General features: G+C 45.6%; 1 long non-coding RNA gene across 1 annotated transcript in view; it reads left to right on the forward strand.

The window, feature by feature from the left end:
* The window catches only part of LOC130272486 (uncharacterized), a 52431-nt gene extending 37156 nt beyond the window's left edge, over positions 1-15275 (forward strand). The window contains exon 3 of the long non-coding RNA XR_008843575.1: positions 15034-15275. This is a non-coding gene — a long non-coding RNA (uncharacterized LOC130272486). The remainder of the gene's footprint in view (positions 1-15033) is intronic.
* Positions 15276-17233: the final 1958 nt, after the last annotated feature.

Here is a 17233-nt window from a genome sequence, read left to right on the forward strand (position 1 = left end):
TATCCATCACTAGAGATCAGCGGTGACATCACTGAGAATACAGCCTATCCATCACTAGAGATCAGCGGTGACATCGCTGAGAATACAGCCTATCCATCACTAGAGATCAGCGGTGATAACACTGAGAATACAGCCTATCCATCACTAGAGATCAGCGGTGATAACACTGAGAATACAGCCTATCCATCACTAGAGATCAGTGGTGATATATCTGAGAATACAGCCTCTCCATTCACTAGAGATCAGCGGTGACATCACTGAGAATACAGCCTATCCATCACTATAGATCAGAGGTGACATCACTGAGAATACAGCCTATCCATCACTAGAGATCAGCGGTGACATCACTGAGAATACAGCCTATCCATTCACTAGAGATCAGCAGTGACATCAGTGAGAATACAGCCTATCCATCACTAGAGATCAGCGGTGATATCACTGAGAATACAGCCTATCCATTCACTAGAGATCAGTGGTGACATCACTGAGAATACAGCCTATCCATTCACTAGAGATCAGCGGTGACATCACTGAGAATACAGCCTATCCATTACTAGAGATCAGCGGTGACATCGCTGAGAATACAGCCTATCCATCACTAGAGATCAGCGGTGATAACACTGAGAATACAGCCTATCCATCACTAGAGATCAGCGGTGATAACACTGAGAATACAGCCTATCCATCACTAGAGATCAGCGGTGACATCACTGAGAATACAGCCTATCCATTCACTAGAGATCAGCAGTGACATCAGTGAGAATACAGCCTATCCATCACTAGAGATCAGCGGTGATATCACTGAGAATACAGCCTATCCATTCACTAGAGATCAGTGGTGACATGACTGAGAATACAGCCTATCCATTCACTAGAGATCAGCGGTGACATCACTGAGAATACAGCCTATCCATCACTATAGATCAGCGGTGATATCACTGAGAATACAGCCTATCCATCACTAGAGATCAGCGGTGACATCACTGAGAATACAACCTATCCATCACTAGAGATCAGCGGTGACATCACTGAGAATACAGCCTATCCATCACTAGAGATCAGCGGTGACATCACTGAGAATACAGCCTATCCATCACTAGAGATCAGCGGTGACATCGCTGAGAATACAGCCTATCCATTCACTAGAGATCAGCGGTGACATCACTGAGAATACAGCCTATCCATCACTAGAGATCAGCGGTGACATCACTGAGAATACAGCCTATCCATACACTAAAGATCAGCGGTGACATCACTGAGAATACAGCCTATCCATCACTAGAGATCAGCGGTGACATCACTGAGAATACAGCCTATCCATTACTAGAGATCAGCGGTGACATCACTGAGAATACAGCCTATCCATCACTAGAGATCAGCGGTTACATTGCTGAGAATACAGCCTATCCATCACTAGAGATCAGTGGTGACATCACTGAGAATACAGCCTATCCATCACTAGAGATCAGCGGTGACATCACTGAGAATAAAGCCTATCCATCACTAGAGATCAGCGGTGACATCATTGAGAATACAGCCTATCCATCACTAGAGATCAGCGGTGATAACACTGAGAATACAGCCTATCCATCACTAGAGATCAGTGGTGATATATCTGAGAAGACAGCCTCTTCATTCACTAGAGATCAGCGGTGACATCACTGAGAATACAGCCTATCCATCACTATAGATCAGCGGTGATATCACTGAGAATACAGCCTATCCATCACTAGAGATCAGCGGTGACATCACTGAGAATACAGCCTATCCATTCACTAGAGATCAGCGGTGACATCACTGAGAATACAGCCTATCCATCACTAGAGATCAGCGGTGACATCACTGAGAATACAGCCTATCCATCACTAGAGATCAGCGGTGACATCACTGAGAATACAGCCTATCCATCACTAGAGATCAGCGGTGACATCACTGAGAATACAGCCTATCCATCACTAGAGATCAGCGGTGACATCGCTGAGAATACAGCCTACCCATTCACTAGAGATCAGCGGTGACATCACTGAGAATACAGCCTCTCCATACACTAGAGATCAGTGGTGATAACACTGAAAATACAGCCTATCCATTCACTAGAGATCAGTGGTGACATCACTGAGAATACAGCCTATCCATTACTAGAGATCAGCGGTGACATCACTGAGAATACAGCCTATCCATTCACTAGAGATCAGTGGTGACATCACTGAGAATACAGTCTATCCATCACTAGAGATCAGCGGTGACATCGCTGAGAATACAGCCTATCCATCACTAGAGATCAGCGGTGACATCACTGAGAATACAGCCTATCCATCACTAGAGATCAGCGGTGACATCACTGAGAATACAGCCTATCCATCACTAGAGATCAGCGGTGACATCACTGAGAATACAGTCTATCCATCACTAGAGATCAGCGGTGACATCACTGAGAATACAGCCTATCCATCACTAGAGATCAGCGGTGATAACACTGAAAATACAGCCTATCCAATACTAGAGATCAGCGGTGACATCACTGAGAATACAGCCTATCCATCACTAGAGATCAGCGGTGATATCACTGAGAATACAGCCTATCCATCACTAGAGATCAGCGGTGACATCACTGAGAATACATCCTATCCATCACTAGAGATCAGCGGTGACATCACTGAGAATACAGCCTATCCATTCACTAGAGATCAGCAGTGACATCACTGAGAATACAGCCTAACCATTCACTAGAGATCAGCAGTGACATCAGTGAGAATGCAGCCTATCCATCACTAGAGATCAGCGGTGACATCACTGAGAATACAACCTATCCATCACTAGAGATCAGCGGTGACATCACTGAGAATACAGCCTATCCATCACTAGAGATCAGCGGTGACATCACTGAGAATACAGCCTATCCATTACTAGAGATCAGCAGTGACATCACTGAGAATACAGCCTAACCATTCACTAGAGATCAGCAGTGACATCACTGAGAATACAGCCTAACCATTCACTAGAGATCAGCAGTGACATCAGTGAGAATGCAGCCTATCCATCACTAGAGATCAGCGGTGACATCACTGAGAATACAGCCTATCCATTCACTAGAGATCAGCGGTGACATCACTGAGAATACAGCCTCTCCATTCACTAAAGATCAGCGGTGACATCACTGAGAATACAGCCTATCCATCACTAGAGATCAGCGGTGACATCACTGAGAATACAGCCTATCCATCACTAGAGATCAGCGGTGACATCACTGAGAATACAGCCTATCCATTACTAGAGATCAGCAGTGACATCACTGAGAATAGAGCCTATCCATCACTAGAGATCAGCGGTGACATCACTGAGAATACAGCCTCTCCATTCACTAAAGATCAGCGGTGACATCACTGAGAATACAGCCTATCCATCACTAGAGATCAGCGGTGATATATCTGAGAATACAGCCTATCCATTACTAGAGATCAGCAGTGACATCACTGTGAATACAGCCTATCCATCACTAGAGATCAGCGGTGACATCACTGAGAATACAGCCTCTCCATTCACTAAAGATCAGCGGTGACATCACTGAGAATACAGCCTATCCATTCACTAGAGATCAGCAGTGACATCAGTGAGAATACAGCCTATCCATCACTAGAGATCAGCGGTGACATCACTGAGAATACAGCCTATCCATCACTAGAGATCAGGGGTGACATCACTGAGAATACAGCCTATCCATCACTGGAGATCAGCGGTGACATCACTGAGAATACAGCCTATCCATCACTATAGATCAGCGGTGATATCACTGAGAATACAGCCTATCCATCACTAGAGATCAGTGGTGACATGACTGAAAATACAGCCTATCCATTCACTAGAGATCAGCGGTGACATCACTGAGAATACAGCCTATCCATTACTAGAGATCAGCGGTGACATCACTGAGAATACAGCCTATCCATTACTAGAGATCAGCGGTGACATCACTGAGAATACAGCCTATCCATCACTAGAGATCAGCGGTGACATCACTGAGAATACAGCCTATCCATTACTAGAGATCAGTGGTGATATCACTGAGAATACAGCATATCCATCACTAGAGATCAGCGGTGACATCACTGAGAATAAAGCCTATCCATCACTAGAGATCAGCGGTGACATCATTGAGAATACATCCTATCCATTACTAGAGATCAGTGGTGATATCACTGAGAATACAGCATATCCATCACTAGAGATCAGCGGTGACATCACTGAGAATACAGCCTATCCATCACTAGAGATCAGCGGTGATAACAGTGAGAATACAGCCTATCCATACACTAGAGATCAGTGGTGATATATCTGAGAATACAGCCTCTCCATACACTAGAGATCAGCGGTGACATCACTGAGAATACAGCCTATCCATCACTAGAGATCAGTGGTGACATCACTGAGAATACAGCCTCTCCATACACTAGAGATCAGTGGTGACATGACTGAGAATACAGCCTATCCATTCACTAGAGATCAGCGGTGACATCACTGAGAATACATCCTATCCATCACTAGAGATCAGCGGTGACATCACTGAGAATACAGCCTATCCATCACTAGAGATCAGCGGTGACATCGCTGAGAATACAGCCTCTCCATACACTAGAGATCAGTGGTGATAACACTGGAAATACAGCCTATCCATTACTAGAGATCAGCGGTGACATCACTGAGAATACAGCCTATCCATCACTAGAGATCAGCGGTGATATATCTGAGAATACAGCCTATCCATCACTAGAGATCAGCAGTGACATCACTGAGAATACAGCCTATCCATCACTAGAGATCAGCGGTGACATCACTGAGAATACAGCCTATCCATCACTAGAGATCAGCGGTGACATCATTGAGAATACATCCTATCCATCACTAGAGATCAGCGGTGATAACAGTGAGAATACAGCCTATCCATACACTAGAGATCAGTGGTGATATATCTGAGAATACAGCCTCTCCATACACTAGAGATCAGCGGTGACATCACTGAGAATACAGCCTATCCATTACTAGAGATCAGTGGTGACATCACTGAGAATACAGCCTATCCATTCACTAGAGATCAGCGGTGACATCACTGAGAATACATCCTATCCATCACTAGAGATCAGCGGTGACATCACTGAGAATACAGCCTATCCATCACTAGAGATCAGCGGTGACATCGCTGAGAATACAGCCTATCCATCACTAGAGATCAGCGGTGACATCACTGAGAATACAGCCTATCCATCACTAGAGATCAGCGGTGACATCACTGAGAATACAGCCTATCCATCACTAGAGATCAGCGGTGATAACACTGAGAATACAGCCTATCCATCACTAGAGATCAGCGGTGACATCACTGAGAATACAGCCTATCCATCACTAGAGATCAGTGGTGATATATCTGAGAATACAGCCTCTCCATTCACTAGAGATCAGCGGTGACATCACTGAGAATACAGCCTATCCATTCACTAGAGATCAGCGGTGACATCACTGAGAATACAGCCTATCCATCACTAGAGATCAGCGGTGACATCACTGAGAATACAGCCTATCCATCACTAGAGATCAGCGGTGACATCGCTGAGAATACAGCCTATCCATCACTAGAGATCAGCGGTGACATCATTGAGAATACATCCTATCCATCACTAGAGATCAGCGGTGACATCACTGAGAATACAGCCTATCCACCACTAGAGATCAGCGGTGACATCACTGAGAATACATCCTATCCATCACTAGAGATCAGCGGTGATAACAGTGAGAATACAGCCTATCCATCACTAGAGATCAGTGGTGATATATCTGAGAATACAGCCTCTCCATACACTAGAGATCAGCGGTGACATCACTGAGAATACAGCCTATCCATTACTAGAGATCAGTGGTGACATCACTGAGAATACAGCCTATCCATTCACTAGAGATCAGCGGTGACATCACTGAGAATACATCCTATCCATCACTAGAGATCAGCGGTGACATCACTGAGAATACAGCCTATCCATCACTAGAGATCAGCGGTGACATCGCTGAGAATACAGCCTCTCCATACACTAGAGATCAGTGGTGATAACACTGGAAATACAGCCTATCCATTACTAGAGATCAGCGGTGACATCACTGAGAATACAGCCTATCCATCACTAGAGATCAGCGGTGACATCACTGAGAATACAGCCTATCCATCACTAGAGATCAGCGGTGACATCACTGAGAATACAGCCTATCCATCACTAGAGATCAGCGGTGACATCACTGAGAATAAAGCCTATCCATCACTAGAGATCAGCGGTGACATCACTGTGAATACAGTCTATCCATCACTAGAGATCAGCGGTGACATCACTGAGAATACAGCCTATCCATCACTAGAGATCAGCGGTGATATCACTGAGAATACAGCCTATCCATCACTAGAGATCAGCGGTGATAACACTGAGAATACAGCCTATCCATCACTAGAGATCAGTGGTGATATATCTGAGAATACAGCCTCTCCATTCACTAGAGATCAGCGGTGACATCACTGAGAATACAGCCTATCCATCACTAGAGATCAGCGGTGACATCACTGAGAATACAGCCTATCCATTCACTAGAGATCAGCGGTGACATCACTGAGAATACAGCCTATCCATCACTAGAGATCAGCGGTGACATCACTGAGAATACAGCCTATCCATCACTAGAGATCAGCGGTGACATCACTGAGAATACAGCCTATCCATCACTAGAGATCAGCGGTGACATCGCTGAGAATACAGCCTATCCATTCATTAGAGATCAGCGGTGACATCACTGAGAATACAGCCTATCCATTACTAGAGATCAGCGGTGACATCACTGAGAATACAGCCTATCCATTCACTAGAGATAAGTGGTGACATCACTGAGAATACAGCCTATCCATTACTAGAGATCAGCGGTGACATCACTGAGAATACAGCCTATCCATTCACTAGAGATCAGTGGTGACATCACTGAGAATACAGCCTATCCATCACTAGAGATCAGCGGTTACATTGCTGAGAATACAGCCTATCCATTCACTAGAGATCAGCGGTGACATCACTGAGAATACAGCCTATCCATTCACTAGAGATCAACGGTGACATCACTGAGAATACAGCCTATCCATCACTAGAGATCAGCGGTGACATCACTGAGAATACAGCCTATCCATTACTAGAGATCAGTGGTGACATCACTGAGAATACAGCATATCCATCACTAGAGATCAGCGGTGACATCACTGAGAACAAAGCCTATCCATCACTAGAGATCAGCGGTGATAACAGTGAGAATACAGCCTATCTATCACTAGAGATCAGCGGTGACTTCACTGAGAATACATCCTATCCATCACTAGAGATCAGCGGTGACATCACTGAGAATACATCCTATCCATACACTAGAGATCAGTGGTGATATATCTGAGAATACAGCCTATCCATTCATTAGAGATCAGCGGTGACATCACTGAGAATACAGCCTCTCCATACACTAGAGATCAGTGGTGATAACACTGAAAATACAGCCTATCCATTCACTAGAGATCAGTGGTGACATCACTGAGAATACAGCCTATCCATCACTAGAGATCAGCGGTTACATTGCTGAGAATACTGCCTATCCATCACTAGAGATCAGCGGTGACATCACTGAGAATACAGCCTATCCATCACTAGAGATCAGTGGTGACATCACTGAGAATACAGCCTATCCATCACTAGAGATCAGCGGTGACATCACTGAGAATACAGCCTATCCATCACTAGAGATCAGCGGTGACATCACTGAGAATACAGCCTATCCATCACTAGAGATCAGCGGTGATAACAGTGAGAATACAGCCTATCTATCACTAGAGATCAGCGGTGACATCACTGAGAATACAGCCTATCCATCACTAGAGATCAGTGGTGACATCACTGAGAATACAGCCTATCCATCACTAGAGATCAGCGGTGACATCACTGAGAATACAGCCTATCCATCACTAGAGATCAGCGGTGACATCACTGAGAATACAGCCTATCCATCACTAGAGATCAGCGGTGATAACAGTGAGAATACAGCCTATCTATCACTAGAGATCAGCGGTGACATCACTGAGAATACAGCCTATCCATCACTAGAGATCAGCGGTGACATCGCTGAGAATACAGCCTATCCATTCACTAGAGATCAGCGGTGACATCACTGAGAATACAGCCTATCCATCACTAGAGATCAGCGGTGACATCACTGAGAATACAGCCTATCCATACACTAGAGATCAGCGGTGACATCACTGAGAATACAGCCTATCCATCACTAGAGATCAGCGGTGACATCACTGAGAATACAGCCTATCCATTACTAGAGATCAGCGGTGACATCACTGAGAATACAGCCTATCCATCACTAGAGATCAGCGGTTACATTGCTGAGAATACAGCCTATCCATCACTAGAGATCAGTGGTGACATCACTGAGAATACAGCCTATCCATCACTAGAGATCAGCGGTGACATCACTGAGAATAAAGCCTATCCATCACTAGAGATCAGCGGTGACATCATTGAGAATACATCCTATCCATCACTAGAGATCAGCGGTGATAACAGTGAGAATACAGCCTATCCATACACTAGAGATCAGTGGTGATATATCTGAGAATACAGCCTCTCCATACACTAGAGATCAGCGGTGACATCACTGAGAATACAGCCTATCCATTACTAGAGATCAGTGGTGACATCACTGAGAATACAGCCTATCCATCACTAGAGATCAGCGGTGACATCACTGAGAATAAAGCCTATCCATCACTAGAGATCAGCGGTGACATCACTGTGAATACAGTCTATCCATCACTAGAGATCAGCGGTGACATCACTGAGAATACAGCCTATCCATCACTAGAGATCAGCGGTGATAACACTGAGAATACAGCCTATCCATCACTAGAGATCAGCGGTGATAACACTGAGAATACAGCCTATCCATCACTAGAGATCAGTGGTGATATATCTGAGAATACAGCCTCTCCATTCACTAGAGATCAGCGGTGACATCACTGAGAATACAGCCTATCCATCACTATAGATCAGCGGTGATATCACTGAGAATACAGCCTATCCATCACTAGAGATCAGCGGTGACATCACTGAGAATACAGCCTATCCATTCACTAGAGATCAGCGGTGACATCACTGAGAATACAGCCTATCCATCACTAGAGATCAGCGTTGACATCACTGAGAATACAGCCTATCCATCACTAGAGATCAGCGGTGACATCACTGAGAATACAGCCTATCCATTACTAGAGATCAGCGGTGACATCGCTGAGAATACAGCCTATCCATTCACTAGAGATCAGCGGTGACATCACTGAGAATACAGCCTCTCCATACACTAGAGATCAGTGGTGATAACACTGAAAATACAGCCTATCCATTCACTAGAGATCAGTGGTGACATCACTGAGAATACAGCCTATCCATTACTAGAGATCAGCGGTGACATCACTGAGAATACAGCCTATCCATTACTAGAGATCAGCGGTGACATCACTGAGAATACAGCCTATCCATTCACTAGAGATCAGTGGTGACATCACTGAGAATACAGCCTATCCATCACTAGAGATCAGCGGTTACATTGCTGAGAATACAGCCTATCCATCACTAGAGATCAGTGGTGACATCACTGAGAATACAGCCTATCCATTACTAGAGATCAGTGGTGACATCACTGAGAATACAGCCTATCCATCACTAGAGATCAGCGGTGACATCACTGAGAATAAAGCCTATCCATCACTAGAGATCAGCGGTGACATCATTGAGAATACATCCTATCCATCACTAGAGATCAGCGGTGATAACAGTGAGAATACAGCCTATCCATACACTAGAGATCAGTGGTGATATATCTGAGAATACAGCCTCTCCATACACTAGAGATCAGCGGTGACATCACTGAGAATACAGCCTATCCATCACTAGAGATCAGCGGTGACATCACTGAGAATACAACCTATCCATCACTAGAGATCAGCGGTGACATCACTGAGAATACAGCCTATCCATTACTAGAGATCAGTGGTGACATCACTGAGAATACAGCCTATCCATCACTAGAGATCAGCAGTGACATCACTGAGAATACAGCCTATCCATCACTAGAGATCAGCGGTGACATCACTGAGAATACAGCCTATCCATTCACTAGAGATCAGCGGTGACATCACTGAGAATACAGCCTATCCATTCACTAGAGATCAGCGGTGACATCACTGAGAATACATCCTATCCATCACTAGAGATCAGCAGTGACATCACTGAGAATACAGCCTATCCATTCACTAGAGATCAGCGGTGACATCACTGAGAATACATCCTATCCATCACTAGAGATCAGCGGTGACATCACTGAGAATACAGCCTATCCATCACTAGAGATCAGCGGTGACATCGCTGAGAATACAGCCTCTCCATACACTAGAGATCAGTGGAGATAACACTGGAAATACAGCCTATCCATTACTAGAGATCAGTGGTGACATCACTGAGAATACAGCCTATCCATCACTAGAGATCAGCGGTGACATCACTGAGAATACAGCCTATCCATCACTAGAGATCAGCGGTGACATCACTGTGAATACAGTCTATCCATCACTAGAGATCAGCGGTGACATCACTGAGAATACAGCCTATCCATCACTAGAGATCAGCGGTGATATCACTGAGAATACAGCCTATCCATCACTAGAGATCAGCGGTGATAACACTGTGAATACAGTCTATCCATCACTAGAGATCAGCGGTGATAACACTGAGAATACAGCCTATCCATCACTAGAGATCAGTGGTGATATATCTGAGAATACAGCCTATCCATTACTAGAGATCAGCGGTGACATCACTGAGAATACAGCCTATCCATCACTAGAGATCAGCGGTGACATCACTGAGAATACAGCCTATCCATCACTAGAGATCAGCGGTGACATCACTGAGAATAAAGCCTATCCATCACTAGAGATCAGCGGTGACATCACTGAGAATACAGCCTATCCATCACTAGAGATCAGCGGTGATAACACTGAGAATACAGTCTATCCATCACTAGAGATCAGCGGTGATAACACTGAGAATACAGCCTATCCATACACTAGAGATTAGTGGTGATATATCTGAGAATACAGTCTATTCATACACTAGAGATCAGCGGTGATAACACTGAGAATACAGCCTATCCATTCACTAGAGATCAGCAGTGACATCACTGAGAATACAGCCTATCCATCACTAGAGATCAGCGGTGACATCACTGAGAATACAGCCTATCTATTCACTAGAGATCAGCAGTGACATCACTGAGAATACAGCCTATCCATTCACTAGAGATCAGCGGTGACATCACTGAGAATACAGCCTATCCATTCACTAGAGATCAGCGGTGACATCACTGAGAATACAGCCTATCCATTACTAGAGATCAGCGGTGACATCACTGAGAATACAGCCTATCCATCACTAGAGATCAGCGGTGATAACACTGAGAATACAGCCTATCCATCACTAGAGATCAGCGGTGACATCACTGAGAATACAGCCTATCCATTACTAGAGATCAGCGGTGACATTACTGAGAATACATCCTATCCATTACTAGAGATCAGCGGTGACATCACTGAGAATACAGCCTATCCATCACTATATATCCACTCTAGATCTTCTCCTTCTTCCTCAGGCTGAGGCGTCTTCTCCTTCTTCCTCAGGCTGAGACATCTTCTCCTTCTTCCTTAGGCTGAGACGTCTTCTCCTTCTTCCTCAGGCTGAGGCGTCTTCTCCTTCTTCCTCAGGCTGAGACGTCTTCTCTTTCTTCCTCAGGCTGAGGCGTCCTCTTCTTCTTCCTCAGGCTGAGGTGTCTTCTCCTTCTTCTTCCTCAGGCTGAAGTGTCTTCTCCTTCTTCTTCCTCAGGCTGAAGTGTCTTCTCCTTCTTCCTCAGGCTGAGGCGTGTTCTCCTTCTTCTTCCTCAGGCTGAGGTGTCCTCTTCTTCTTCCTCAGGCTGAAGTGTCTTCTCTTTCTTCCTCAGGCTGAGGTGTCTTCTCCTTCTTCCTCAGGCTGAGGCGTCTTCTCTTTCTTCCTCAGGCTGAGGCGTGTTCTCCTTCTTCCTCAGGCTGAGGCGTCCTCTTCTTCCTCAGGCTGAGGCGTCCTCTTCTTCCTCAGGCTGAGGCATTTTCACCTTCTTCCTCAGGCTGAGGCATCCTCTTCTTCCTCAGGCTGAGGCGTCCTCTTCTTCCTCAGGCTGAGGCGTCATCTCCTTCTTCCTCAGGCTGAGGCGTCTTCTTCTTCCTCAGGCTGAGGTGTCCTCTTCTTCTTCCTCAGGCTGAGGTGTCTTCTCCTTCTTCCTCAGGCTGAGGCGTCCTCTTCTTCCTCAGGCTGAGGCGTCCTCTTCTTCCTCAGGCTGAGGCGTCCTCTTCTTCCTCAGGCTGAGGCGTCATCTCCTTCTTCCTCAGGCTGAGGCGTCTTCTTCTTCCTCAGGCTGAGGTGTCCTCTTCTTCTTCCTCAGGCTGAGGTGTCTTCTCCTTCTTCCTCAGGCTGAGGCGTCCTCTTCTTCCTCAGGCTGAGGCGTCTTCTTCTTCCTCAGGCTGAGGCGTCCTCTTCTTCCTTAGGCTGAGGCGTCTTCTTCTTCTTCCTCAGGCTGAGGCGTCTTCTTCTTCCTCAGGCTGAGGTGTCTTTTTCTTCCTCAGGCTGAGGCGTCTTCTTCCTCAGGCTGATGCGTCCTCTTCTTCCTCAGGCTGAGGCGTCTTCTTCTTCCTCAGGCTGAGGCGTCCTCTTCTTCCTCAGGCTGAGGCGTCCTCTTCTTCCTCAGGCTGAGGCGTCTTCTTCTTCCTCAGGCTGAGGCGTCTTCTTCTTCCTCAGGCTGAGGCGTCCTCTTCTTCCTCAGGCTGAGGTGTCTTCTCCTTCTTCCTCAAGCTGAGGCGTCCTCTTCTTCCTCAGGCTGAGGTGTCTTCTCCTTCTTCCTCAGGCTGAGGCGTCCTCTTCTTCCTAAGGCTGAGGCGTCCTCTTCTTCCTCAGGCTGAGGTGTCTTCTCCTTCTTCCTCAGGCTGAGGCGTCCTCTTCTTCCTAAGGCTGAGGCGTCCTCTTCTTCCTCAGGCTGAGGTGTCCTCTTCTTCCTCAGGCTGAGGCATCCTCTTCTTCCTCAGGCTGAGGCGTCCTCTTCTTCCTCAGGCTGAGGCGTCCTCTTCTTCCTCAGGCTGAGGCGTCCTCTCCTTCCTCAGGCTGAGGCGTCTTCTTCTTCCTCAGGCTGAGGCGTCCTCTTCTTCCTCAGGCTGAGGCGTCCTCTCCTTCCTCAGGCTGAGGCGTCCTCTTCTTCCTCAGGCTGAGGCGTCCTCTTCTTCCTCAGGCTGAGGCGTCCTCTTCTTCCTCAGGCTGAGGCGTCCTCTCCTTCCTCAGGCTGAGGCGTCTTCTTCTTCCTCAGGCTGAGGCGTCCTCTTCTTCCTCAGGCTGAGGCGTCCTCTTCTTCCTCAGGCTGAGGCATCCTCTTCTTCCTCAGGCTGAGGCGTCCTCTTCTTCCTCAGGCTGAGGCGTCCTCTTCTTCCTCAGGCTGAGGCGTCCTCTCCTTCCTCAGGCTGAGGCGTCTTCTTCTTCCTCAGGCTGAGGCGTCCTCTTCTTCCTCAGGCTGAGGCATTTTCTTCTTCCTCAGGCTGAGGCGTCTTCTTCTTCCTCAGGCTGAGGCATCCTCTTCTTCCTCAGGCTGAGGCGTCCTCTTCTTCCTCAGGCTGAGGCGTCCTCTTCTTCCTCAGGCTGAGGCGTCCTCTTCTTCCTCAGGCTGAGGCGTCCTCTTCTTCCTCAGGCTGAGGCGTCTTCTTCTTCCTCAGGCTGAGGCGTCCTCTTCTTCCTCAGGCTGAGGCGTCCTCTTCTTCCTCAGGCTGAGGCGTCCTCTTCTTCCTCAGGCTGAGGCGTCTTCTTCTTCCTCAGGCTGAGGCGTCCTCTTCTTCCTCAGGCTGAGGCGTCCTCTTCTTCCTCAGGCTGAGGCGTCCTCTTCTTCCTCAGGCTGAGGTGTCAGTAGCTACAGCAGGTTCTGCCAGGAGATGTCAGAGCACAAGAAATTCTTTCCATGTGAAGTAGAAGGATCTATTGCGGGGAATTCAGGAAAAGAAGAAGAAACCGCTTCACGGAAAAAGTGATGATAATGTATAATTTGTGTTGGTTCCGCTACCTACACAATATCTAACAGATAATCATCCATCATCAGCTGCACAGAGTATTTCAGATGGAGTGTGCTGTTCCTGTGAGAGGTCAAAGGTGGAGAGTTCAATAGTAGAAAGAAATATATTAAAGGGGTAATATGGGAAGACATTTTCTTTTAAATCAACTGGTGCCAGAAAGTTAAACAGATTTGTAAATCACTTCTATTAAAAAAAAAATCCCAATCCTTTCAGTACTTATCAGCTGCTGTATACTATAGAGGAAGTTCTTTTCTTTTTGAATTTCCTTTCTGTCTGACAACATGCTCTCTGCTGACACCTCTGTCCATTTTAGGAACTGTCCAGAGTAGGAGCAAATCCCCATAGCAAACCTCTCCTGCTCTGGTAAGTTCCTGACACTGACAGAGGTGTCAGCAGAGAGCATGTTGTCAGACAGAGAGGAAAGTCAAAAAGAAAAGAACTTCCTCTGTAGTATACATCATCTAATAAGTACTGGAAGGATTAGGATTTTTTAATAGAAGTAAAACAAATCTGTTTAACTTTCTGGAACCAGTTGATTTAAAAGAAAATGTTTTCCAGGGGAGTACCCCTTTAACCCCCAATGTATTCACTCCCCTAAATGTATTCTCCCTCATATATATTACCCCGTATATATGTATTCACCCCAATATGTATCAACCTCGTATGTAATGTAGTGGACTCATATGTACTAATATAAACTGTAGTGGATTGAACTGTACTAACATATATACTGTATATACTGTATAAAATGTCTATTTTTCCCAAACTGCATACAGAGATCCTCCTCCAGCTGAATTGCTCCTCCCCCTCCCATCGAGAATCAAAGATGGCATTGGAATGTAGCAGAGATAAGATGTTACTTTCTAGAAGAATACATAGAAGGAGTATTAACCAATTAGCTTTTATTCACACCCAATTCACGTAACCTCCTGCACACAGCTTTGTATAACCATATAAATAAATATATAGTCGCTTCCTCTGTAATAAAGAAAGTAACAACTCAGCTGACAGGTGTCTGGGTGGTCTTTCTTAGCGCGTGCACCGCTTCAGATAAAACTAATCAGGAAGGGGCAGATCTTCACTGGGTACAACCAGGATCTATTTCAGTAATAGCCCCCAAATGTAATCACCCCCCATATGTAATCACCCCCATATGTAATCACCCCCCATATGTAATCACCCCCATATGTAATCACCCCCATATGTAATCACCCCCCATATGTAATCACCCCCATATGTAATCACCCCCCATATAATCACTCCCATATGTAATCACCCCCATATGTAATCACCCCCATATGTAATCATCCCATATGTAATCACCCCCATATGTAATCACCCCCATATGTAATCACCCCCATATGTAATCACCCCCATATGTAATCACCCCCCATATAATCACTCCCATATGTAATCACCCCCATATGTAATCACCCCCATATGTAATCACCCCCCATATAATCACTCCCATATGTAATCACCCCCATATGTAATCATCCCATATGTAATCACCCCCATATGTAATCACCCCCATATGTAATCACCCCCATATGTAATCACCCCATATGTATCCACCCCATATGTATCCACCCCATATGTAATCACCCCCATATGTAATCACCCCCCATATGTAATCACCCCCATATGTAATCACCCCCCCATATAACCACCCCCATATGTAAACACCCCCATATGTAATCACCCCCATATGTAATCACCCCCATATGTAATCACCCCCATATGTAATCACCTCCATATGTACTCACCCCCCATATGTAGTCACCCCATATGTAATCACCCCCATATGTAATCACCCCCCATATAATCACTCCCATATGTAATCACCCCCATATGTAATCACCCCCCATATAATCACTCCATATGTAATCACCCCCATATGTAATCACCCCCATATAATCACTCCCATATGTAATCACCCCCATATGTAATCACCCCGATATGTAATGACCCCATATGTAATCACCCCCCATATGTAATCACCCCCATATGTAATCACCCCCATATGTAATCAGCCCCATATGTAATCACCCCATATGTAATCACCCCCCATGTAATCACCCCCATATGTAATCACCCCCATATGTAATCACCCCCATATGTAATCATCCCCATATGTAATCACCCCATATGTAATCACCCCATATGTAATCACCCCCGTATGTAATCACCCCATATGTAATCACCCCCATATGTAATCACCCCCCATATGTAATCACCCCCATATATAATCACCCCATATGTAATCACCCCATATGTAATCACCCCCATATGTAATCACCCCCATATGTATCCACCCCATATGTATCCAACCCATATGTAATCACCCCCATATGTAATCACCCCATATGTCATCACCCCCATATGTATCCACCCCATATGTCATCACCCCCATATGTATCCACCCCATATGTCATCACCCCCATATGTCATCACCCCCATATGTAATCACCCCCATATGTAATCACCCCCATATGTAATCACCCCCATATGTATCCACCCCATATGTAATCACCCCCTTAGCTACGAGCTCTAAATTAGGTTGGATCCATTTTATTCCCCTGAGAAGTCACACAATGGGGGGAATTTATCAGACCATATGCAGTCGACCATAGCAACCAATCAGATTCCAGCTTTCATTTTTGCAACATAAAAAAAAAATCTAAAAAATTAAAGCTGGAATCTGATTGGTTGTTTTAGGCAACAAAGACAGTTACTAATAAAAAGTTTTTGATGATATTATTGGTAACCAATAAGATTTCTTCTTTTATTTGTAAACAGGCACATGGAAAATAAAAGCCGGAATCTGATTGGTTCCTCTGCACGGGGCCTGACACAATGTTGGAGCAGAGAAAACAATGGTGTGATCAGCCCATCGCAACCAATCACCTTTTCTCTAATTGCCCTTGTAAAATGAAAGCTGAGCTGTGATTGGTTGCTATGGGCAAACCAGATTTG

The sequence above is a fragment of the Hyla sarda genome, chromosome 5 (genome assembly GCF_029499605.1).
Source record: "Hyla sarda isolate aHylSar1 chromosome 5, aHylSar1.hap1, whole genome shotgun sequence".
In the NCBI taxonomy this organism is placed as follows: Eukaryota; Metazoa; Chordata; class Amphibia; order Anura; family Hylidae; genus Hyla; species Hyla sarda.